Source organism: Capra hircus, chromosome 6, assembly GCF_001704415.2.
Source record: "Capra hircus breed San Clemente chromosome 6, ASM170441v1, whole genome shotgun sequence".
Lineage (NCBI taxonomy): Eukaryota > Metazoa > Chordata > Mammalia > Artiodactyla > Bovidae > Capra > Capra hircus.
In genome coordinates, this window is record NC_030813.1 from 88,309,598 (window position 1) to 88,334,404 (window position 24,807).

Consider the following 24,807-nt stretch of genomic DNA (forward strand, 5'->3'; position numbering starts at 1 on the left):
ACTTAAATATCTCCAAGAAGGTTATCAAATGTCAAAACTATCATTTATACTAAGAACATAATAAAATGAAAATGTTCAAGTTAGAAAAGACCCAGAACATGAAACAAATTCATCTAGGTCTGGAACTAATCACCATGTAGATAAATTACTGTTTTAAATCCAGTTAAATTCAGTATTTTGCTGGTTTTATGATACCACCTAAAGTTGAAAGCACTGTGACAGATACACATAAAAGAGACGAAAGTGATTTTAGAATGATTTGTTGAATCAATACACTACAGGGTTGCTTAGATTATGATCCTTAGTCCTTGTGTATTAGATTCACCAAGGGTTCTGGTTTAAAATGCAAAAAATATAGTCTTATTCACCTTATAGAAGCAAAACAGATATGTGGGTAGAGAATAAACAATTTCATCAAGCACACCAATTTTATGTACACTAAAGTTTGAGTATCTTCTAAGATTTTAATTGTGAAGGTAGAAGCAGCTCCTAGCATAGGAGATGGGAAAAGATCACAGATAAAAAGTTCTTTACAGACCAATTCCCATCATAACTCAAGATACAACAAAGTTTTCTTGTCAGTTGGTAAAAATAGTTATTCTGATTTTCAGATTTATAAGGTAGAGAGTGGATGTTATAAACATAGAATAAATTTAAATCTTTGTTAAAAGTTATAAGAAAACATTTTAGATTGTTTCTAATAAAACATTTTAACTGCTGACTGTACCAAATCAATTTTCAATCCACCCCTACTTTTATACTAAAGGGTTCATCATGAAAATTATTGCTAAAAGATGTTCACACTCTTTGAAGAAATGAACAAAAGAAAGGTCTTTCTCATGTGATTGAATGCTTGGAACATGAAAGACACAGGCCAGCTGAGAGAACAGCTTAGAAATCCAGATGACTGTCCATGTGGATAGAGAGAAGTGTTTTACTTAATTCTCAGAGGAAAACCAAGTTTAGATGAAGAGTGATGGTTAAAGACAGCTAAAAAATGTTCACTTCCACATCAGCAATGTGGCTGTGCCCTAAAATATCACCTCCACGTAAACATGAAGATACTAGGTAAACAATGACAAAAATAGCATTAAATAAATTTCTCAATCACCATAAAACAAAAGAATAACAAAATCACCAAAGATCAAACAAAACTAAACCAAGCGAACAACCGAAAGAACAAACAAATGAATCATAAGCTGAGACCAAGACAGCAAGAAGAAACTGAAAACAAGGCTAACCTGGGTTGAATGACAACATCAGCATCGTATATCATTGGGACCCAATGGCGTATGTGGAGGGACAGTAAACAGAACCTAGGCTCTAAGCAAAATAGGGTAACTGAACTGAAACCCCCACAAAAAGCTAGTACAACCAAACCAACTATTTATTCTGTGAAAATGTTGACTGAGAAAAATTGGCATAACAGGTCAAGGAACTAAGAGGAAGTTTATTTGTCTCTGGAACTCTGAGTGCAAAAAATAAAAATAATATATTCTCCTCTGAAATTTAAAAATTTCAAAACCTCTCCCTCACATGCATAGCTAGGATTCAAATTTACATTATTCCATGTATTCACAGAAAATCCAAACTGAGGAATTAAATTTGTCTGGTCTCAGATCGATAGAAATCCCCTGGCAACATTTGAAAAATAAATGCCTGGGAATTTTCAGAATTATCAAAAGATATAAATGCATTTATAAGAAGCATAATGATAAGCTGCATACAAAAAATTAAACCAGATCCATACCTCAGTAATTACAGTGAAACTGATGAACACCAAAGACAAATAAAGACTCTTAAGATCAGCTAGAGAGAAAAGTCATATAAGGATATGATTGACACATCCTAAAATGTGACCCCTTAATGTGTTACATCTTTAATTTCCTCCCCTTGTGTTCAGGCTGAATCTGTGACTTGCTTCTAGCCAACAGAATATGACAAAGGTGATGGGGTATTTATTCTCTTGAATAAATTTCATTACATAATATTGGCTCCAGGAAGGAATGCAGCCCAGTTGACACCTTGATAACAGGCTTAGGAAAGTGAAAGGAAAGTGAAGTCGCTCAGTGGTGTCTGACTCTTTGTGACCCCATGGACTGTAGCCTACCAGGCTCCTCCATCCATGGGATTTTCCAGGCAATAGTCCTGGAGTGGCTTGTCATTTCCTTCTCCAGGTTGGGATCTTCCCAACCCAGGGATCGAACCCCGGTCTCCTGCATTGTAGACAGATGCTTTACTGTCTGAGCCACCAGGGAAGTCCGATAACAGGCTTAAGAGACCCTAAACAGAGGACCCAGCTTAGCCATGCCTGAACTTCTGACCCACAGAAACCATTGAAATAACAAATATAGGCTATTCTAAGCCACTGGTTGGTGCTAACTTGTTAGGCAGTTTTGTGCTTGCATGATCAGTTACTAAGTTGTGTCTGACTCTTTGTGACAAACTGACTGTAGCCAGCTCAGCTCCTCCGTCCATGGGATTTTCCAGATGAGAATACTGGAACAGGTTGCCATTTCCTCCTCCAGGGGATCTTTCTAATCCCAGGGACAGAACCTGCATCTCTTGTGTCTTCTGCATTGGCAGGCGGATTCTTAACCACTGAGCTGCCTGGAAAACCTCCATGCTAGGTACTGTTAGGGAAATTAAAATGGAGGAAGTTTTGTTCAGGCTTCAGAAGCAGGAGCACAGGCCTCTGACCTTACTTCTGACCTGCCTAGACACTGCCCGGATTCCATGCCTGCCTGCCACCACAGTTAGTCAGGCAGCACTTTAGATAAGGAAAGGATTTGGTCTTGGAATTCTTGAGCTCCTGGAGGCCTGGCCAACTGCACCCAGGGTTTAAGGAAATCCTATGACTCACAAGATAAACAGCATTGTAAAAATGTTAAAGTAAAACCAGAGCTGCATCTTTGCATACAAACTGATGATGATATCAGTTTGTGGCCTGGGATTATAAGTTGGAGACCCAAAAACTACAATTTGAAATCTCACCGGTGGAGTGGACACATTTCCTAGGACATTTTTCCCAGATGGGATACAAGATTGCTGTTAACAAGGGACTTCCTAGCAAGCTGTTTAAGACTGGATGTTGGTCGGCCTAATTTGGTGATGTCTGTGCTGTTACTCTATTATTTCTATTTCTCTTTTTGTTAGGGGGAAAACACTGACTGAAACTGCCCACCCTGGCCAGGCACCATAGTAAACATTTGTATAAGTTATTTTATAACAGGGAGTCCTGGTAAGGAACACAGAACTAAAAAATCACCAAAAAGAATTTAGGAGGGCCAAAAGGAGGTGCCATGTGTTCTATTATCTCCCAGAATCCTCATTGGCATCCATTTTGGCTGAGCAATGTGTGCGCCATCAGGAAGGACCCTGAGTCAGAGTGATTAACCAGAGACAACCCAAAAATTAATCCCATTAACATAAAACCCAAGACTGTAAGCCATGTGATGGAGCAGTTCTCCTGGGCTCCCTAACTCTAATATTCTCCACCTGGGTTTCCCTTCCCAATAAAGTTTCTTGCTTTGTCAGCACGTGTGTCTCCTTGGACAATTCATTTCTGTTAGACAAGAACCCACTTTCAGGCCGTGAAAGGGGCCTTTCGTGCAACATTTTCTTTTAAGGATTGTATATTGAAATTAAGTTAAATAGGTCTCTATTAAATGTTGAAATTGTTTGTGTGCAATGAGTGGTACCTTTTGATAATGAAGCCTTCAAAACTGAAATGGAAGTAAAATTTTCAGGAAAACATAAATTGGTGCTGTGAGCAGGATTTGTGAAACAAAATGCCACTCTAAGAAGAAAGAGGTTAAGATTAATGAAGCTTCCCATTTCTCAGATGGGAAGATTGGCATTATTGCTTGCTGTTGCTGTTGTTCAGTCACTCAGTCATGTGAGACTCTTTGAGATTCCATGGACTGCAGCATACCAGGCTTCCCTATCCTTCACCATCTCCTGGAGCTTGCTCAAACTCATGTCCATTGAGTCAGTGATGCCATCCAACCATCTCGTCCTCTGTCATCCCCTTCTCTTCCTGCCTTCAATCTTTCCAAGCACCAGGATCTTTTCTAAAGAGTCAGATCTTCGCAGCAAGTGGCCAAAGTATTGGAGTTTCAGCTTTAGCGTCAGTCCATCCAATGAGCATTCATGGTTGATTTCCTTTAGGATTGACTGGTTTGATTTCCCTGAAGTCCAAGGGACTCTCAAGAGTCTTCTCCAACACCACAGTTGAAAAGCATCAATTCTTTGGCACTCAGCCTTCTTTATGATCCATCTCTCACATCCATACATGACTACTGGAAAAAACCATAGATTTGACTATATGGACCTTTGTTGGCAAAGTATTATCTCTGCTATTAATACACTGTCTAGGTATGTCATAGCTGTTCCTCTTTATTGCTTGTTAGTTACTGGATGCAGCATATACACTGCACTGCATGAGAAATGGGACCCTAAATTAAAGCGGACCAAAATTTTGAATACCTATGGCTGGTGCCAATTGAGAAAGGACAAAAATGTACCACTCGAGGTTGAAGAGGTTGGATCCTCTTCTCTGCCTACAATGAAACCAAATTAAAATTGATTGAAGAGAAGTCACAATTGGAGATATAATTATATGACATGCAAGGACAATTGTCCATGTTACAATGTCAAAATTACACTTCAGCTGACCAAGTCTCCACTTTCCAGTTGGTAGCTGAAAGAACTGCTATAAAGTTTACACAAGTTAGACACTGAAAGTGGTGAGGCAAGGTTAACAAAAAGAAAGTTCATCTGGTAATAGTTAAAGCAAGGATAGATTGGGAAAGGAGATTAATTCCTCCAAAATTTAGGGACCCACCCAGACTGTAAAGTTTTGGGGACTTATATCTCTCTACTACACGGAGAGATATTACCAAAGACACTGGTGGCACAATGGTAAAGAAATTGTCTGCCAGTGAAAGAGATGCAAGGGACACAAGTTCAGCCCCTGGATTGGGAAGATCCTCTGGAAGGGGAAATGGCAACCAGCTCCAGTATTCTTGCCTGGAAAATTCCATGGGCAGAGGCACCTGGTGGACTACAGTCCATGACGCTGCAAAGAGTTGGACAGAACTGAGCATCTAAGCACACACACACACACACACACACACACACACACACGCACACACAAAGATAATGGAATTTAAAAATCCCAGGACAAAAAGGAGGCTCAAAACTTTATAGGGATATTTGGTTTCTGGTGACAGCATATTTCACATTTGGGCCAGACTTTGAGTCTGCTTTACAAAGTAACTTGATGGGAAGAAATTTTTAAGGAAAGAAAAAGTAAATGAGATAAGAGCTTTTAGATAAAGTTAATTAAGAATAATTATGCTTTAGGAACGTCTACCTAAAATAGTTTCCCCAGGTTTTGATAAACTGAATTTATAAGGTTGTGCTAATTAAGTTAAATGATGGAATTTTAAATAATTAGGTCATTTCCAAATAAAACAAGATGCTAAAACAGTAATTACTAAACACTGACTTTTTTTTTTAATACGGAGAAGCAAAAAGATTTAAAATTACTAATGAATATATTTGGTACCATCTTGAGATGATACCAAAGAAACTAAAACTTTTTAGAAATTATCAATGATATTTATGCTCACAGAATGCTAATATAAAGGAGAGTTCATGGTTGCTTAAGGAAAGTAGGATGTGTGTTTTTAGTAAAGAAACTATGAGGAATGTAAAGAGTTGACTCATTGGAAAAGACTCTGATGCTGGGAGGGATTGGGGGCAGGAGGAGAAGGGGACTACCCAGGATGAGATGGCTGGATGGCATCACTGACTTGATGGACATGAGTCTGAGTGAACTCCGGGTGTTGGTGATGGACAGCGAGGCCTGGCGTGCTGCGATTTATGGGGTTGCAAAGAGTCGGTCATGACTGAGCGAATGAACTGAACTGAACTGAAGTGAACTGAAGGGAAAAGGAAGTACAATAGGCCTGACTTAGAGGTGTCTGTTTCTGAATGGGAAAATAAAGTGATAAATATAAAAAGTGATAAGAAAGATCAGTAGAAAGTGGATCCTGAGAAAAGAGTTTTATGCATGGTAGCAGTTTTCTTGGGATGTTGAACTGCCTTTGATAACGGATATTAAGTTTCTTTACCTCCTAAGTGATTTGCTTCTGAAATCTTTTACTGTTACTTTGGCTGAGTAAACAACTGTTGTTTCATGGTGACCTATGATCTTATCTGACTAATGGTCTAAATCCTTTGATATTTTTGACAGAACATCTTAAAATAAAAGTCTAATGATTTCTCTTGACATCTAGATGACTTTGGGGTGCTTTAGAGGGCATCTGGTCCCAGCACTTCATGGCAAATAGATGGGAAAAAAAGAGAAAACAGTGACAGATTTTATTTTCTTGGGCTCCAAAATCACTGCAGATGGTGACTGCAGCCATGAAATGAAAAGACACTTGCTCCTTGGAAGAGAAGCTATGACAAACCCGGACAGCATATTAAAAAGCAGAGACATCATTGCTTTGTCAACCAAGGTCCATATAGTCAAAGCTGTGGTTTTCCCAATAGTCATGTATGGATGTGAGAGTTGGACCATAAAGAAAACAGCACCAAAGAACTGATGCTTTCAAATCACGGTGCTGGAAAAGACTCTTGAGAGTCCCTTGGACAGCAAGCACATCAAACCAGTCAATCCTAAAGGAAATCAACCCTGAATATCCTTTAGAAGGTCTGATGCTGAAACCGAAGCTCCAGTATTTGTGCCAGCTGATGTGAAGAGCTGACTCATTAGAAATGACCCTGATTCTGGGGAAGATTGAGGACAGGAGGAGAAGAGGACAACAGAGGATGAGATGGTTGGATGGTGTCACTGACTCGATGGACATGAGTCTGAGCAAACTCAGGGAGATAATGAAGAACACATGAGCCTGGCATGCTATAGTCCATGGGGTCACAAATAGTCAGACTCTTGGTGACTGAACAATAGGAGAATCAGAGCCTCCTTAACCTGGAGAAGAAAATGACAACCCACTCCAGTATTCTTTTCTGAAAAATCCCATGACCAAGGAGTCTGGTAGGCTAGAGTCCATGGGGGTCACAAAGAGCTGGACATGACTGAGCACAAGCACACATACAGACACACACACACGTGAGCCCAGCCTGATTAATTAAGCCCAGATTAATGAGACTCAGCGGTTAATAAATGTTTAGTGTCTTTTACCACTGAGATTTTGTAGTCCTTTATCATGCAACTTTGTTGTAGTAGCAGATATCTGATAAATATAGCATATTACTAAGTGTTCTGCACTTGTTTAAAATCATATTATCCTACAAATCTTCGCTGACATTATGCATGTAACAAATTGACATTAACTCACTGTTTCTTTTTTTTTTAATAAAAATAACCTCCTTTAAAGAGAATGACTATTCCAAACTTAAAGATTCATAAAAATAGACTTCTATACTGAAACGATTGATTATTGGGAAATTAGCCCAGGAGCATTAGCTCCTTTCTGAGCTACTCCTGAGGCCACTGGACTGGATTTGTACTCTATATTTGAACACAGATTTACTAAAAGATTGATATGTGATATTGCAACTGGTGTTGGAATCAAAATGCCTCCTGGACACTTTGGATTAATCAAAGATTGTTCCAGTTTAGCATATAAAGAGAACTATGTATGTAGGGGAATTATAGGCTCATACTACCCAGGAGAAATTTGAGTAATGTTACAAAGTGAAGGAAAGTATGATCTCTTTATTAATAAACATGATTGAATTGCTCAACTTCTGATTCTTCCATGTGTAACTGGCAAAGTGCAAGAAGGAGAACCTCCCATCTTATTAATGGTGAGGGATGATGAAGGGTTTGGGTCCACAAATGAAATAATGCAATTGGAGTAAAGTCTAAGTAAAGGGGCCTAATGGTCCTCCCATAGCTGCTGATGTGATTTTGCAGGGGAAGACTAATACCTTATTAGTGATGACTCCTGGACAGAAAACATAGAAATATGTGCCACTAACTGTACAAAAAAAGATCTTCACGACCCAGATAATCATGATTGTGTGATCACTCATCTAGAGCCAGACATCTTGGAATGTGAAGTCAAGTGGGCCTTAGAAAGCATCACTACGAACAAAGCTAGTGGAGGTGATGGCATTCCAGTTGAGCTGTTTCAAATCCTGAAAGATGATGCTGTGAAAGTGCCGCACTCAATATGCCAGCAAATTTGGAAAACTCAGCAGTGGCCACAGGACTGGAAAAGGTCAGTTTTCATTCCAATCCCAAAGAAAGGCAATGCCAAAGAATGCTCAAACTACCACACAATTGCACTCATCTCACATGCTAGTATAGTAATGCTCAAAATTCTCCAAGCCAGGCTTCAGCCATCCTGATGTTCAAGCTGGTTTTAGAAAAGGCAGAGGAACCAGAGATCAAATTGCCAACATCCGCTGGATCATCAAAAAAGCAAGAGAGTTCCAGGAAAACATCTATTTCTGCTTTATTGACTATCCCAAAGCCTTTGACTTTGTGGATCACAATAAACTGTGGAGAATTCTGAAAGAGATGGGAATACCAGACCACCTGACCTGCCTCTTGAGAAATCTGTATGCAGGTCAGGAAGCAACAGTTAGAACTGGACATGGAACAACAGACTGCTTCCAAATAGGAAAAGGAGTACGTCAAGGCTGTATATTGTCACCCTGCTTATTTAACTTATATGCAGAGTACATCATGAGAAACACTGGACTGGAAGAAACACAAGCTGGAATCAAGATTGTCAGGAGAAATATCAATACCCTCAGATATGCAGATGACACCACCCTTATGGCAGAAAGTGAAGAGGAACTCAAAAGCCTCTTGATGAAAGTGAAAGAGGAGAGTGAAAAAGTTGGCTTAAGGCTCAACATTCAGAAAATGAAGATCATGGCATCTGGTCCCATCACTTCATGGGAAATAGATGGGGAAACCGTGGAAACAGTGTCAGACTTTATTATTTTGGGCTCCAAAATCACTGCAGATGGTGATTTCAGCCATGAAATTAAAAGACACTTACTCCTTGGAAGAAAAGTTATGACCAACCTACATGGCACATTCAAAAGCAGAGACATTACTTTGCCGACTAAGGTCCATCTAGTCAAGGCTATGGTTTTTCCAGTAGTCATGTATGGATGTGAGAGTTGGACGGTGAAGAAAGCTGAGTGCTGAAGAATTGATGCTTTTGAACTGTGGTGTTGGAGAAGACTCTTTGGAGTCCCTTGGACTGCAAGGAGATCCAACCAGTCCATTCTGAAGGAGATCAGCCCTGGGATTTCTTTGGAGGGAATGATGCTGAAGCTGAAACTCCAGTACTTTGGCCACCTCATGCGAAGAGTTGACTCATTGGAGAAGACTCTGATGCTGGGAGGGATTGGGGGCAAGGAGGAGAAGGGGACGACAGAGGATGAGATGGCTGGATGGCATCATGGACTCGATGAATGTGAGTCTGAGTGAACTCCAGGAGGTGGTGATGGACAGGGAGGCCTGGCGTGCTGCGATTCATGGGGTCGCAAAGAGTCGGACACGACTGAGCGACTGAACTGAACTGAACTCACTGCTATTCTCATGAGTAGATTATTCTTGAAAGCCTGACTGTAATGTGGGTTGTCATTCACACCTCAGCTTTGAAGGATATGTTACAGTGAAAAGAAAAATATGAAGAAAGCTATTGGAGAATCTTCAGCTGGAGAAACATGAGCTGGACCTAAACTTGGAACTACATCACCTGCCCAGCAAATAAAGCCTGTCCTTTCTGAATTTTGACTTTCTATGGACAAAATTTATCCATCTGCTAGGTTATAAAGCACTGGTAAAGATATAACTCAATACTTGAACACAGATATTATGTGCCAATTTCATGTGTTACTTTAACAGTCATATCCACTTACTGAGGGATCACTATATGGACCAACTTCTCGCATTTGCGGAAACCTGCTTATTGGAGAACTCTACCAACTATTGTGAATGGACTATCTTCCCCAAATCTTGTTTTTTGAAATAACCTCTCAATTTGTACGTATTGTAGCCAATGATGTAGGAACTACTACATATCAGTTCAGTTCAGTTCAGTCACTCAGTCGTGTCCGACTCTTTGCAACCCCATGAATTGCAGCATGCCAGGCCTCCCTGTCCATCACCACCTCCTGGAGTTCACTCAGACTCACGTCCATCGAGTCAGTGATGCCATCCAGCCATCTCCTCCTGGGTTGTCCCCTTCTCCTCCTGCCCCCAATCCCTCCCAGCATCAAAGTCTTTTCCAATGAGTCAACTCTTCGCATGAGGTGGCCAAAGTACTGGAGTTTCAGCTTTAGCATCATTCCTTCCAAAGAAATCCCAGGGTTGATCTCCTTTAGAATGGACTGGTTGGATCTCCTTGCAGTCCAAGGGACTCTCAAGAGTCTTCTCCAACATCACAGTTGAAACGCATCTATTCTTCAGCGCTCGGCCTTCTTCACAGTCCAACTCTCACATCCATACATGACTACTGGAAAAACCATAGCCTTGACTAGACAGACCTTAGTTGGCAAAGTAATGTCTCTGCTTTTGAATATGCTATCTTAGGAACCCCTTTTTCTGGAAGCTTAACACATATTGATCATTTATATTGGAAGTGGAAGTGTGGAAGTGTTAGGGGACCACCTATTATTTTTCCCCCATAAATACTCAGGTGTTATCAACTCAAATGCTATTTACTACTTTGTTCCTAATATTAGCTTTTTCTTAGAACCCCTATATAAAATTTTGCAAGAAACCCAAGTATTACAAAATTTCATAGAAAAATGTAACCATACCTTGATAGAACATTCTATTATTACTGCTATTGCAGCTGATAAGTTAATAGGTATAGGAGTTAGTGTACAAAAACATACTTCTCATTTATGGTGGGACTTTTTCTTTACTACATCCCTTACTGCTCAGAAATTGTTTTCTGTGTTGTTTAACCTCTTGGTTATTTCTTTGATTATCTTGCTTCTTACCTTTTGAAATTGTTATTTCACCTATAGAATTAACAAGACTGCTCATGTTATTTTGCCTTATTCCTATGACCTTCAGCCTAAACAATCCTGAAGCTGACTGTTAGAGAAATTAAAATGGAACAAGTGTTGTTCAGCCTTTAGAAGCAGGAGAGCAGGCCTCTGACCTTGCTTCTGACTTTCTTGGACACTGCCCTGATTCCATGCCTGCCCACAAGCACAGTTAGTCAGGCAGCACTTTAGAAAGGAGGTAGGTCTTAGAATTCTTGAGCCCCTCGAGGCCTGGCCAACTGTGCCCAGGGTTTAAGGAAATCCTATGATTAACAAGATAAAACAAACAACATTGTAAAAATGTTAAAGTAAAATCAGAGCTGCATTTTGCACATAAATTGATGATGATGTCAGTTTTGGCCTGGGATTATAAGGGGAGCCCCCAAAACTGCAATTTAAAGTCTCACCCCTGGAGGGTATGCACTGCCCAGCACCCTTTGAGAATTGGGACTCCAGATTGCTGTTAATCAGGACTTCACAGTGCTGTTTAAGTCGGATGTTGGTCAGCACAATTTGGTGATATATGTGCTGTTACTCTTCTCTATTATTTCAATTTCTCTTTTCTTTTAATAATTGTATGTTGAAATTAAGCTAATTAGTCCTCTACTAAATATTGAAATTGTTTATTTGTGTGTAATGAGTGATTTGTTAATGAACCCTTTGACTCTGAAATGAAAGTAAAACTTTGGCAAAATAGGTAGCAATAGAAATCTGTTACATATTTTGGTACCAGGAATGGAGTTCAAATCCGCATATAGATTCAGAGTAATGGGACATAGCTAAAGCAGCCATCTGAAGAAATTCACAGCATTTAATACATGTAGCAATAAAATGAAAACAATAAGACATGTAATTCAAAAATAATAGGAAAAGACCAAGAAAGTAAAGCAGAATTATGTAAATGGAAGAAATTACTAAAGGTAAATATTGAGTTAGAAAACAGAACAAAAAGTTGATTCTTGAAAATATAAGACAAGTTTACTAGCTGAGAAAGGGAGACATCTCAGAGGGAATGGTGAATGTGCAAAATAAGAAATGAAAAGGGGGTAATATCCAAAACACAAATATTTAAAATTTTTTAAAGATTATCTTGCATAAGTGTATACACATGAATTTTTATTTTTTTATTTTTTTTTTAACATTAAAAGATTATTTATTGTTGATCTGCTTTATCACATAATTTCTAAAATTCTCCTCTACCTCTATGACTTCAGGCAAAGAATTTTACCTATTTTCAACTTATTTTTTTTTTTTTTAATTTATTTATTTATTTATTTATTTTTTTTTTTTAAATTTTAAAATCTTAAATTCTTACATGCGTTCCCAAACATGAACCCCCCTCCCACCTCCCTCCCCACAACATCTCTCTGGGTCATCCCCATGCACCTGCCCCAAGCAAGCTGCACCCTACGTCAGACATGGACTGGCGATTCAATTCTTACATGACAGTATACATGTTAGAATTCCCATTCTCCCAAATCGTCCCACCCTCTCCCTCTCCCTCTGAGTCCAAAAGTCCGTTATACACATCTGTGTCTTTTTTCCTGTCTTGCATACAGGGTCGTCATTGCCATCTTCCTAAATTCCATATATATGTGTTAGTATACTGTATTGGTGTTTTTCTTTCTGGCTTACTTCACTCTGTATAATTGGCTCCAGTTTCATCCATCTCATCAGAACTGATTCAAATGAATTCTTTTTAACGGCTGAGTAATACTCCATTGTGTATATGTACCACAGCTTTCTTATCCATTCATCTGCTGATGGACATCTAGGTTGTTTCCATGTCCTGGCTATTATAAACAGTGCTGCGATGAACATTGGGGTACATGTGTCTCTTTCAATTCTGGTTTCCTCCGTGTGTATGCCCAGAAGTGGGATTGCTGGGTCATAAGGTAGTTCTATTTGCAATTTTTTAAGGAATCTCCACACTGTTCTCCATAGTGGTTGTACTAGTTTGCATTCCCACCAACAGTGTAGGAGGGTTCCCTTTTCTCCACACCCTCTCCAGCATTTATTGCTTGCAGATTTTTGGATCGCAGCCATTCTGACTGGTGTGAAGTGGTACCTCATTGTGGTTTTGATTTGCATTTCTCTAATAATGAGTGATGTTGAGCATCTTTTCATGTGTAAGATCAAGTGTAGTACACATGAATTTTTAAAAACTAGATAAATATACAGCTTGTTAGGAAGATATAATTTATAAAAACAAGCTTCAATAGATGAAGATGTTTTTATCTGTCCAATTTTCATAGATGAAAAAAAATAAGTTGTCAAAGAGCCTCTCCATCCTATTGTTGTTATTGTTCAGTTGGTAAGTCAAGTCTGAGTCTTTTGCAACCTCATGGACTGTAGCCCACCAGGTTCCTTTGTACATGGGCTTTTCCAGGCAAGAATACTGGATTGGGTTGCCATTTCCTTCTCCAGGGGATCTTCCCAGACCAGGGATCAAACTCACATCTCCTGCATTGCAGGCAGATTTTTTTTTATCACTGAGCCGCAAGAAGCCATCAAAACAAATGGTATGAAAGAGGACTTCTACAAAACCGTGAAGACCAAATAACCTTGATGATTTAAACTATGCTGGAGCATTGATAAAGCAGTGAGTGTGCACATGCTCAGTCACTTAAGTTGTGTCCATCTCTTTGCAACCCTATCAACTGTAGCCAACCAGGCTCCTCTGACCGTGGGATTCTCCAGGCAAGAATACTAGAGTGGGTTGCCATACCTTCCTTCAGGGGATCTTCCTGACCCAGGGATCGAGCCTGAACCTCATGTTTCCCTCATTGCCAGGCAGGTTCTTTACCACTTGTGCTGCCTGGGAAGCCCCTGATAAAGAAATTCTTCTCAATTCTTTTCATTACATGAGTTTACATTGTTATAAAACACACACTCAAAACTAAAAGTCAATCTCATTTCTAAATGTAAATATGAAAGCTTAAATATAATATTAGTAAACAGAATCCAGCAGTACTTCAAAATCAAGTGGACATTTCAACTTTAGGAGAGCTATCAATAAAAATTAATCCTACTAATAGATGGAAGAGAAATTTATATGATCATGTCCACATATGCCAGGGAGGCATTTCACATAAGTAAACCTCAATTTCAATTTTTTAAAAAAATTGATAAAATGAACACTGATGTGTCATTTCTTGCTGCTTTTGTTGTTCAATCACTAAGTCATGTCTGACTCTTTGCGATCCCATGGACTGTGGCATGCCAGGCTTCCCTGTCCTTCACCATCTCCCAGAGTTTGGTCAAACTCATGTTCATTGAGTTGGTGATGCATTCCAACCATCTCATCCTCTATTGTCCCCTTCTTCCCCTGCCTTCAATCTTTCCCAGCATCACGGTCTTTTCCAGTGAGTCAATTCTTCATATTAGGTGGCCAAAATATTGGAGCTTCAGTTTCAGCATCAGTCCTTCCAATAAATATTCAGGGTTAATTTCCTTTAGGATTGACTGGTTTGATCTTCTTGCAATCCAAGGGACTCTCAAGAGTCTTTTCCAGCACCATAATTCAAAAGCATCAGTTCTTTGGTGCTCAACCTTCTTTATGGTCCAACTCTCACATCCATACATGACTATGGGAAAAACCATAGCTTTGACTATATGGACCTTTGTTGGCTAAGCAATGTCTCTGCTTTTAATATGCTGTCCAGTTTTGTCATAGCTTTCCTTTCATGGCTACAGTCACAATCTGCAGTGATTCTGGATCCCAAGAAAATAAATCTCAACTCCTACAGGTTCTGTTTCTTAAACTGCATGCTGGTCTCTTGGGAGTTTGCTTTATTATTATTGGGAGTGGGTGATATGTGTGAATATTTTCATATTTCACGAACAGAGGGAAAAAGCATAGATAATAAATTACCCTCCAAAGCTAATATTTTTTTATTTTATTGTATCATCTTCACAAGTAAATATAATTATTGATACTGTACAAGCAATGGCACTTCGGTTTCATTTTTCACTATGAAAAAGAAGACTATACAGGCCTTCTTTTCAGAAAAGACAACCAAATCTTTCTATAGGATGTTTCAAACATGATGTCATGGCCAAGGAGGGCTTCCCCGGCGGCTCAGTCATAAAGAATCTGCCAATGTAACAGATGTAAGAGATGCAGGGTCAGTCCCTGGGTCAGGAAGATCCCCTGGAGGAGGGCATGACAATGCACTCCAGTATTCTTTCCTAGAGAATCACATGGACAGAGGAACCTGTTAGGCTACAGTCTGTAGGGTTGTAAAGAGTTGGACACGACCGAAGTGACTTAGCATGCATGCATGCACCCAGGTTATGACCAAGATATCATTACCTACCTGCTAAAATCTAGAATAAAATAGCTTCATTAGGATTGTTGCAAATTTAACCTTATTAAATAAAAGAAGGAATTTCAGAACACCTAAAATGTTTATTTTGGGAAAGGGAAATTTGGTTGTTTCCTGAGAAATGTCCAAAGTAAGGTAACTCATTCTTTGCTCCTACACAAACAGCACATTCTAGAATTCTGTGATTAGAGAGAAAAATTCACCACTTTTCCAATGTTTCATTGTTTCTCAGCATTAAAAACGTCAATGGTCCATGTTTTATATATGACTGATGACAAACAAAATGCAAACAAATTCAAATATTTGTATTATTTAGATTTGACTATATTATAATCCTTTCACTGAATCAGATATTGGCGTGCCTGTTTTGTTACAATCATACTGATCAGACGACATCTAATATTTTAATAATTGCCTTAGCAACTGCTTACTATATCCCTACAGTGAGTTTCACGCAAACAAACTCTAATGCGTCACATTCTCTAATAATATCTCCATGTGACTCCCAGGAACTTGACCTTGACAGACAGTATGATGCATTGCTCAGATCACAGATTGAACCATATATTCACCTTTGCTTCTGAACAATGGACCAAGCTGGCCATTGGTTTTAACACCACCTGGGTTTCCATGTGGGGTTTCCCCAGTGGCTCAGAGGTGAAGAATCCACCTACAGTGCAGGAGCCACCAGGAGATGTGGGTTTGATCCCTGGGTCAAGAAGATCCCTTGAAGGAGGGCATGGAAACCCACTCCAGTATTCTTGCCTGGGGAAGCCCATGGACAGAGGAGCCTGGCAGTCTACAGTCCACAGGGTCACAAAGAGTCAAGTATGCCTGAAGCATCTTGGCTCACACGCACACACGGGTTCCCTTGTACACTCGTGCAGACTGTGAACTAGGTGGGGCGGAAGGATCTATTCCTCAGACCACAGTAGGAATGGCATCCACCTCTGAGGCTGGGAAAGGCTCTTCATCACATCTGATGGATTTGCTTCCTCAAACCAGAGCTCTGTGTGTTTCAAGGACTGGTAACAAGATCTGTAACTCAGCTGAGCACTTGCATGAAAGATGTCAAGGATACAGGTGCTGTCCAGGTCACAAACCCTTATTTATCACTATCTCTTAGAGAAGACAGAGAGCTGGACTATCTCAGCAGACAGCCTTTGTGGGAAAAGCAAATCACTGACCTTATTGAAAGGTCATGTTTGTTCCATTATAAGGCATAGGTCCAGAATCTAGTTTTTCCTCAGATAGTGATTCAAATTCTAGTTACTGTTATCCACCATAGGAACACTCACCCTGTTTAAGAACCTTGTGCTGTCCTCCTCAGCCTGTTGCCTGCTTGAAGCTCATTTTATTAGCAGCTGGTTCACTGGCCCATGCCATCTCATAAGCATCTGTCATCCTAGGTGTGTACCTAGAGAAGGCCTCCCTTAGTGAAGACCTGCTATATGTTTGTTTCCACCTACCAGGGCACATGCATTCATGCATTCATTCATTCAGTTGCACCCTTGCGCCAGTCCTCACGAGCATGGGCCTGACATCATGAAACTGTCCCTTCAATGTGGCAAGAGTGCTGGTGGCTCAGTATTTACCTCTTCCTAAATTTCTAAGGTAGAATGAGGCATCTCATGCTCATGTTGTAAGTTTACATCTGTCTAGGGAATTACTTTTCTATGAATATTTATTCAAGTATCAGTTTAGTTCAGTTCAGTCGCTCAGTCATGTCCGACTCTTTGTGACCCCATGGACCGCAGCACACCAGGCCTCCCTGTCCAGCACCAACTCCCTGAGCTTGCTCAAACTCATGTCCATCGAGTCGCTGATGCCATCAAACAATCTCATCCTCTGTTGTCCCCTTCTCTTTCTGCCCTTAATCTTTCCCAGCGTCAGGATCTTCTCCAATGAGTCAGTTCTTCACATCAGGTGGCCAAAGTATTGGAGCTTCAGCTTCAGCATCAGTCTTTCCAATGAACATTGAGGATTTATTTCCTTTAGGGTTGACTGGTTGTATCTCCTTGCCGTCCAAGGGACTCTCAAGAGTCTTCTCCAACACCGCAGTTCAAAAGCATCAGTTCTTCAGAGCTCAGCTTTCTTTATAGTCCAACTCTCAGATCCATACATGACTACTGGAAAAACCATAGCTTTGACTACATGGACCTTTGTTGGCAAAGTAATGTCTCTGCTTTGTAATATGCTGTCTAGGTTGGTCATAGTTTTTCTTCCAAGGAGCAACATTATATTGGTTTCAGGCATACAATCAAGTGATTTAATATTTTCATATTTTATATACAATTCAAAGTTATTATAAAATATTGAGTGTGTTCCCTGTGTTTTCCCAGGTGGCTCAGGGGTAAAGATTCTGCCTGTCAATGCTGGAGACGTGAGCTCGATCCCTGGTTAGGAAGATTGTCTAGAGAAGGAAATGGTAACCCACTCCAGTATTCTTGCCTGGGAAATCCCATGGACAGAGGAGCCTAGAGGGCTGCAGTCGGTGAGGTGGCAAAGAGGCAGACATGACTGAGGAGCTGAGCACATATGCATGCCCTGTGCTATACCTTATGGCCCAGTAACTTATTTTCTAACTGGTAGTCCGTACTTTTTAATTCCTCTCACCTATTTCACCCCTCCCCCTACCTTATTCTCTTTGGTAACTTCTGCTGCTGCTGCTGCTGCTAAGTCGCTTCAGTCGTGTCCGACTCTGTGCGACCCCATAGACGGCAGCCCACCAGGCTCCCCTGTCCCTGGGATTCTCCAGGCAAGAACACTGGAGTAGGTTGGCATTTCCTTCTCCAATGCATGAAAGTGAAAAGTGAAAGGGAAGTCGCTCATTGGTAACTACTAATTTGTTCTCTTTTCTCTGTTATGTTAAGCAAAATAATTTAGACAAAGAAAGACAACTGCAGTATACTTTCACGTATAGGTGGAAGCTAAAAAGACAATATAAATGAACAAATATGGCAAAACAGAAACGGACTCTAGGAAATTGTTTTGATGGGCTTTACTGCTGACCAGGGCTGTGGCATCATCCTTTGCATTGTAGATGTGCTCATATACACAAAAAGGAATGATCTTTTCTCTGCATAAAATTGCCCCCTGCCCTTTACCACGTTCAACATGGCTACCCTTTTAAGGAGAAATATCTAGAGTTCCGCAATCCAAGGTCAGGTAATCCTGAACTGTGGGCCTCTGCTCATTTTCCCCTTGGAGAAGGATCAGTGTCTGTATTAGTTTTCTCTTGTTGCATAACAAATCTCCACAAATTTAGACACTTAAGATAGTATTCATTTATGAGCACATTGCTTCTGTGGGTTGAAAGTCTGACCATACCTTAAGCTGGGTCCTCTGTTTAGGGCTTCGTAAGGCTGAAATAGAGGTGCTAGACAGATTGCATTCTCATCTGCAGGCTCTGCCAGGAATGGAAGAGCATCTAAGCTCTGGCAGGTTGTGGACAGGGTTTACATCCTTGACGGAGAAGGCAATGGCACCCCACTCCAGTACTCTTGTCTGGAAAATCCCATTGATGGAGGAGCCTGGTAGGCTGCAGTCCATGGGTTTGCTAGGAGTCAGACACCACTGAGCGACTTCACTTTCACTTTTCACTTTCACGCATTGAAGAAGGAAATGGCAACCACTCCAGTGTTCTGCATCTCTGTTTGCTTCCTGAAGACCTGAAAGAAAGTGAAAGTGAAAGTCATTCAGTCGAGTCTGACTCTTTACGAAGACCCGAAACCGGGAGAAAAAGAGAAAAACTGCTGCTTGTAGTTTTCACCTTCAGCAAAGCCTAGGCTCTGGTGTTTTAAGGCTCCCCTGATTAGTTCAGTCTGATCTAGGATTCTCACTCTTTTGATTAACTTACTATCCACTGATTAAGGATCTATACATGAAAAATCCCTTTATCTCTGCCATATTCCATTGGTTAGAAGGGGACCGCAGTGTCCACTCACACTCAAGGAAGGGGACGACAGTGTCCACTCACACTCAAGGAAAGGGTGTGACTCAGTGGCACACCTAGGCTGTATCTGCTGCAATATCTTCAAATGAAGATGCACTTGTCTTCTGCTATTATCCATAGTCCAAAAAAGAGGACAAATAGGAAACGTACATGCTGGATCAGCACCGACAGGGCTGCAGGAATCAACTTTAATCCCTGTCATCCTTCTTCCTCCCTGCGGAGTTATAGCATAGTGTTAAAAATTGTACCTACACCAAGAACACCTAGGCTACGGTCACTGGGCATTTTCATTTTGGACCATATCACCCAGATTTGTTGGCACAACAAGTATCATAAATAGCTGAGAAGCAGAACTGTGAACAGGCCAGTTGCTATGTGAAAAATTTTCTTGATGAACACCAGGCAATGCAGTTGACTCTTTCCTTCCAACAGGTTCAAATTATATAAAAATTTAAATTCGAATATTCTTTCTGTAGAGAATGATTGAATTCACCTTGTCCTTGCCTCTCTTTTGTTCTATTTTGCTTCTTATTTTCTATTAAATTATCTTCTTTTCATGCAAGTATTTTTTTAAAGTTTCTTTTGGGCATGTATTCTTCATTTTTAACAAAGTTTTAAGCACTAAAACTGTAGGAAGAATGATTTAAGACCCCCATTGCTTATTTGGCCGGTGTTGTAAAAGATTTTAAGAAAGCAAGTTCAAAACAATAGCATGCCTTCACAGCACCTTGAGAAATATAATACAGCAAAAAGTTCAGCAAAAGTCTGATAAACCCATGCTTCTCTGGCAGAGGTATGTCTTTTGATTTTCTCCAGTTTCCTCCACAACCGCTATGCCCAGTCACTGGTCTGAAGAAGACAAGTGGTTCAGACATGCCCCCCACCAGATTCTCAGAGTAGTAGGACTTTATTTCTGCTATTCCTGTTGCTTTGCCTTCCACTCTTTCCCTGCTTTCTGGGGTTTAGTCTGGTTTTGGGGAAAAGTAAATAAAGACTGAAGGTTTATTTGCTTAAAATATTGATTGTGAGAATTGTTATCCTGAGCATCATCCATTTTAGAGTCAAATAAAATAGCTCTGGGGACTATTTCCCAACAGTTCAGAGGCAAAGAATCTGCCTACCAATGCAGGAGACACAGATTCAATCCCTGGGTCAGGAAGATTCCTGGAGGAGGAAATCCCATGGTCAGAGGAGCCTGGTGGGCTACAGTCCATGGTGTTGCAAAGAGCCAGACGTGACTTAGCGACTAAAAAACAACCACAGAAAAGCTCTGACTCAAAGAAAAAGGAGAAAGCACTGCTCACAAATTTTCAAACCACAAGTTCAGGACCACACACTTCTCACTGCAAGGATGATATTCATAGATATTATGACACCACAGGATCCCTCGGAGTAGTGAACCATATCTAGTAATCCTGCTGACCAATCCCTTTACTTGGCTATTTAAAAGCTATGTTAATTTCCACAACCCTCCCTGAATCCCAAGATTTTAATACCAAGGATTCCTTTCCATGACTTTCTCCGGGCTTGAGGGAAACACATTGTCCGTCAGGTTCTTTATCTCCACAGTCCATCTGCAACCTCACTTCTCTTACTTCCAAAACAATAGACTGGAAATGTGAATATATCTTCCAGACTCTATCAGGCACTATTCAGTGCCAAGGTGGTGGCTGGGGGACATGGATGATCACAGGTCCAAGAAATTGACCAGAAAGACTGCTGCACACCTTAATGGCAACCCAGATAAATTTGGACACTCATGTTTCTTGGTTTCCACACAAAAATCCTGTATTATAAAGGGTAGAAGATTAGATTGGAGTGTGTGGTATCGGGTGTAGAAAATTACCTTGAAGCCACTATGCAGTGAGCTCATGCCTGGAGCATGAAGTGAGGCATTATCTCGCTAAAGAGACACTGTCCAGAAGCGAAGGAGATAGCCCTAAGACCTGCTTCCTGTGTTCTCGTCTCCTGTTACCTCTGCTGCTTTCTCTACTAACTAATCCTTGGCTTGTTCTCTTGGCTACTCCTCCACATCCACCCTGCTCAGCCTCTGGCAGGGTTCCAGTGCCCGGCTTTGACTGCCTCATTGCTGGTGGATTGAATCAGATGCCTGCTCTAGTTTTCCTGGACTGACGGGCAAGCCCTACAATTTTGACCCAGTGTAGCCCCATGTCGCCATCTTGTTTGAACTACCTTTTCAACAGCAGCTTTTATAAACTAATGATAGAACTCTTCAATGCTTCTTCAGAATCTCCAGTCACTTTTTTCTTTTTTAAGGAGTGTATCTTCTTACTCTTTGCCAGATTTTGGAAGATAAATCCTAATTTTAAATTTAGTAAATTTCTCTTTAAATACAGATGGGGGAAGCATCTTTTTAATGAATAAAAGTCAACACATTTTAATGAATAAATTCAATTTTAAATTTTAATAAGTCAATTATAGGAAGGTATGAAATTTATTCTATCTGGCATATAAAAAAAGAAATTTATTAATTCATACATCATATAATTTTTTTTAAAGACAAGGGCATCAAAATCTGTATAGGAAATACTTTAAATGAGGGGCAGCTGTATTATGGTAGAATAAACATTGAAAATACATCAGAGCACTTGGATTTATGTCCCAATTCTGCCTTTTATAAGGGAAAGTCGCTTTTCTAAGAGTCAGTTTTTATTAACTATAAAAAAGGCATGGCAACCCACTCCAGTATTCTTGCCTGGGAAATCCCACAGACAGAGGAGCCTGGTGGACTGCAGTCCCTGGGATTGCAGAGTCGGACATGACTAAAGTGACTTAGTATAAGGATACAAATATGGTGGCTCAGAGAGTAAAGAATCCACCTGCAATGCGGGAGACCTGGGTTGGATCCCTGGATTGGGAAGATCCCCTGGAGGAGGGCATGGCAACTCACTCCAGTATTCTTGCCTGGAGAATCGCAATGGACAGAGGAGCCTGGCAGGCTAAAGTCCATAGGGTCACAAAGAATTGGACACGACTGAGTGACTAAGCACATGATATTTTATTTATAATGAATGCTTTGTATATTATGAGAATTGAATATAATCTCCATTTCTCTGGCTTTCTCTTTGGAAAGATTCCCTCCCTGCATTCTGAGACTCATCAGGGGACGTCTCAAATGTGCTCACCAAGTATGCAGTCACCTGTGTCATTATACACTCAGAACACACTTTTGCCTCTGCTGGTACTGCTGGTAATGTCAACATTTCTGGGTACCATAACCCCTTACGCTAGGTACTGCCAAGATCTACTTGATGCCGGATCAACTAAGCATCACTTCTCATAAAGAAAACAGGAGCCAGACAAGTCAAAGCAGTGAAAGTAGCTCTCTCTCTGGAAGGAACTATTGCAATGAAGAAAAGGAGATCTTGGTATATAGAGCTGGGCTCAATTTCGAATACAACATGGACAAATGAGGCATAGCCAAGGGGCAGAATGGAGGTCAGTGGATGAAAAATTACAAAGAGGAAACATCAAGGGTAAGCAAGGAGGAATTCTTTGGTTAAACCAATTTGACAAGATTATTGATGAAGGTAGGCCCAAGTGACCAGAGGCCAAAGATGAGAGATGAAGAATTTGATCAGACAGATTTGAGGGTGGAAATTCTTATAAAACTGCACGATTGTTTCTACAACTGGGTGTTTCGGGCCCTATAAGGACAAATGCCAAAGTTCAGGCCTAGAGGGTATAGAGGAGGCTGACTGAAGTTTAATCCAGAAGAGAGTCTTGCCAGAGAATTGCTCCATTTACCTGTTGGTTCCTCTGTGTGTTTCTGGGCCTGCCGGGCACTCCTCCTGCTGCTTTGCCCAGCTATTCCTCCTCCACCCATTAGTTTCTGTCACCAGACTCCAAAGCCATCTTCCACAAAGCACCGAAGTCTCTCAGTTGACGCTATGGTGAATGCTCAAAAGGGCCAAGGTAGGGGGATCTAACTTTTTTTTTTTTTAAGGAGACCTAAAGCAATGTTGCTTCTGACTGTGTGCAAGTTTCAATAAAATAACTTTTTCCTCTAGTTTACTTCCACTTCCTCCCAGACAACCTAGACATACATCCGTGGAGGCAGAGCCAATGACTAACACAAGTGACAAAATTATGATACAGAGTCACCTCTCCCCTCCAACCCTGTGGGCCTATTTTGGAACCAGGCTTGTGAGTGACTCTGTCTTCCTCGGCAGTCTTCCTAGTCACTCATCTGACCAGACTCCTGGCAGGCTGCCTTCCGGTTCACTGAACATGCCTCGGCGGATCTAAATCCCAGCTTATGCTTAAGTCAGATCCCCTTAGTAAACACACAAAACGTTGCTATAATAATAAAGATTAAAAGAAAGGTCACAAATCACTTAAGAGGAGACAAGGTGTTGTAGTTGGATTTCCCTTCCTGGTAGCTTTTAATGATTTTAGGAATTCCGGGTGAGATTATTATTATAATTAAGCAATACTTTCCACTCTAAGCTTTCTGGCTGCCAAGATGAACATAATGCAGGCAGTGTGTCCCCAGACCTCACCTACTTGTAATGCAAAATCAAACTACGGTTCTTGTAATCTCCAAATCAATTTCCGGAAGTCCATTTCTGTGCTGTGTTCCTCTCCCCAAGTGATTTCTGGGAATCGGGAATTGCTGAGGAATTCTTACACATTCTACGAATCCATCCTGGTGGTCTCTTTTCAGCTCAGCCAGACATTTGGACTGGCAACCTTTGTTTCAGAGTCCTTGCAGGTCACATCACATCATCTCATAATCGGATTCTGCGAGCTCACTCCTTAGCCCAACCTTCTCCAAGCAGGGACACAAAGCCATTGATTAATTTTCCAAACGTGTCTATATCCTTCCTGTGGTGTTCTGCAAAATTTCATTAAATATTAAAGAATGATGGAAGTATAAGTTTCAGTGTCTTACATGGCTATTCCTGACTTTTATAGGAATAATTGTTCTTATTCAGTCATTTCCGACTCATGGATTGCAGCATGCCAGCCTTCCCTGTCCTTCACCATCTCCCAGAGTTTGCTCAAACTCTTGCCCATTGAGTTGGTGATGCCGTAACACCAATTCATCCAGGGCCTTTTACTTCTGCCCTCAATCTTTCCCAGGTCATTTCCAAAAAGTCAACTCTTAACATCAGTGGCCAAAGTATTGGTGCTTCAACTTCAAAATCATGTGTACTAAGTCGCTTCAGTCAAGGCCAACTATTGAACTCACGTTTCTAATGTCTCTGGGATTGGCAGGCAGGTTCTTTACCACTAGCACCTGGGAAGCCTTAGCTTCAGCATCAGTCCTTCCAATGAATATTCATTCAGGGTTGATTTCCTTTAGGATTGACTGGTTTGTTCTCCTTGCAGTCCAAGGGACTCTCAAGCATCTTTTCCAACACCACAGCTCTGGTGGGCATTTATCCTGTTCCTTTACCTGCTGGGTATTCCTCTGTCTCTTCATCTTGTTTATATTGC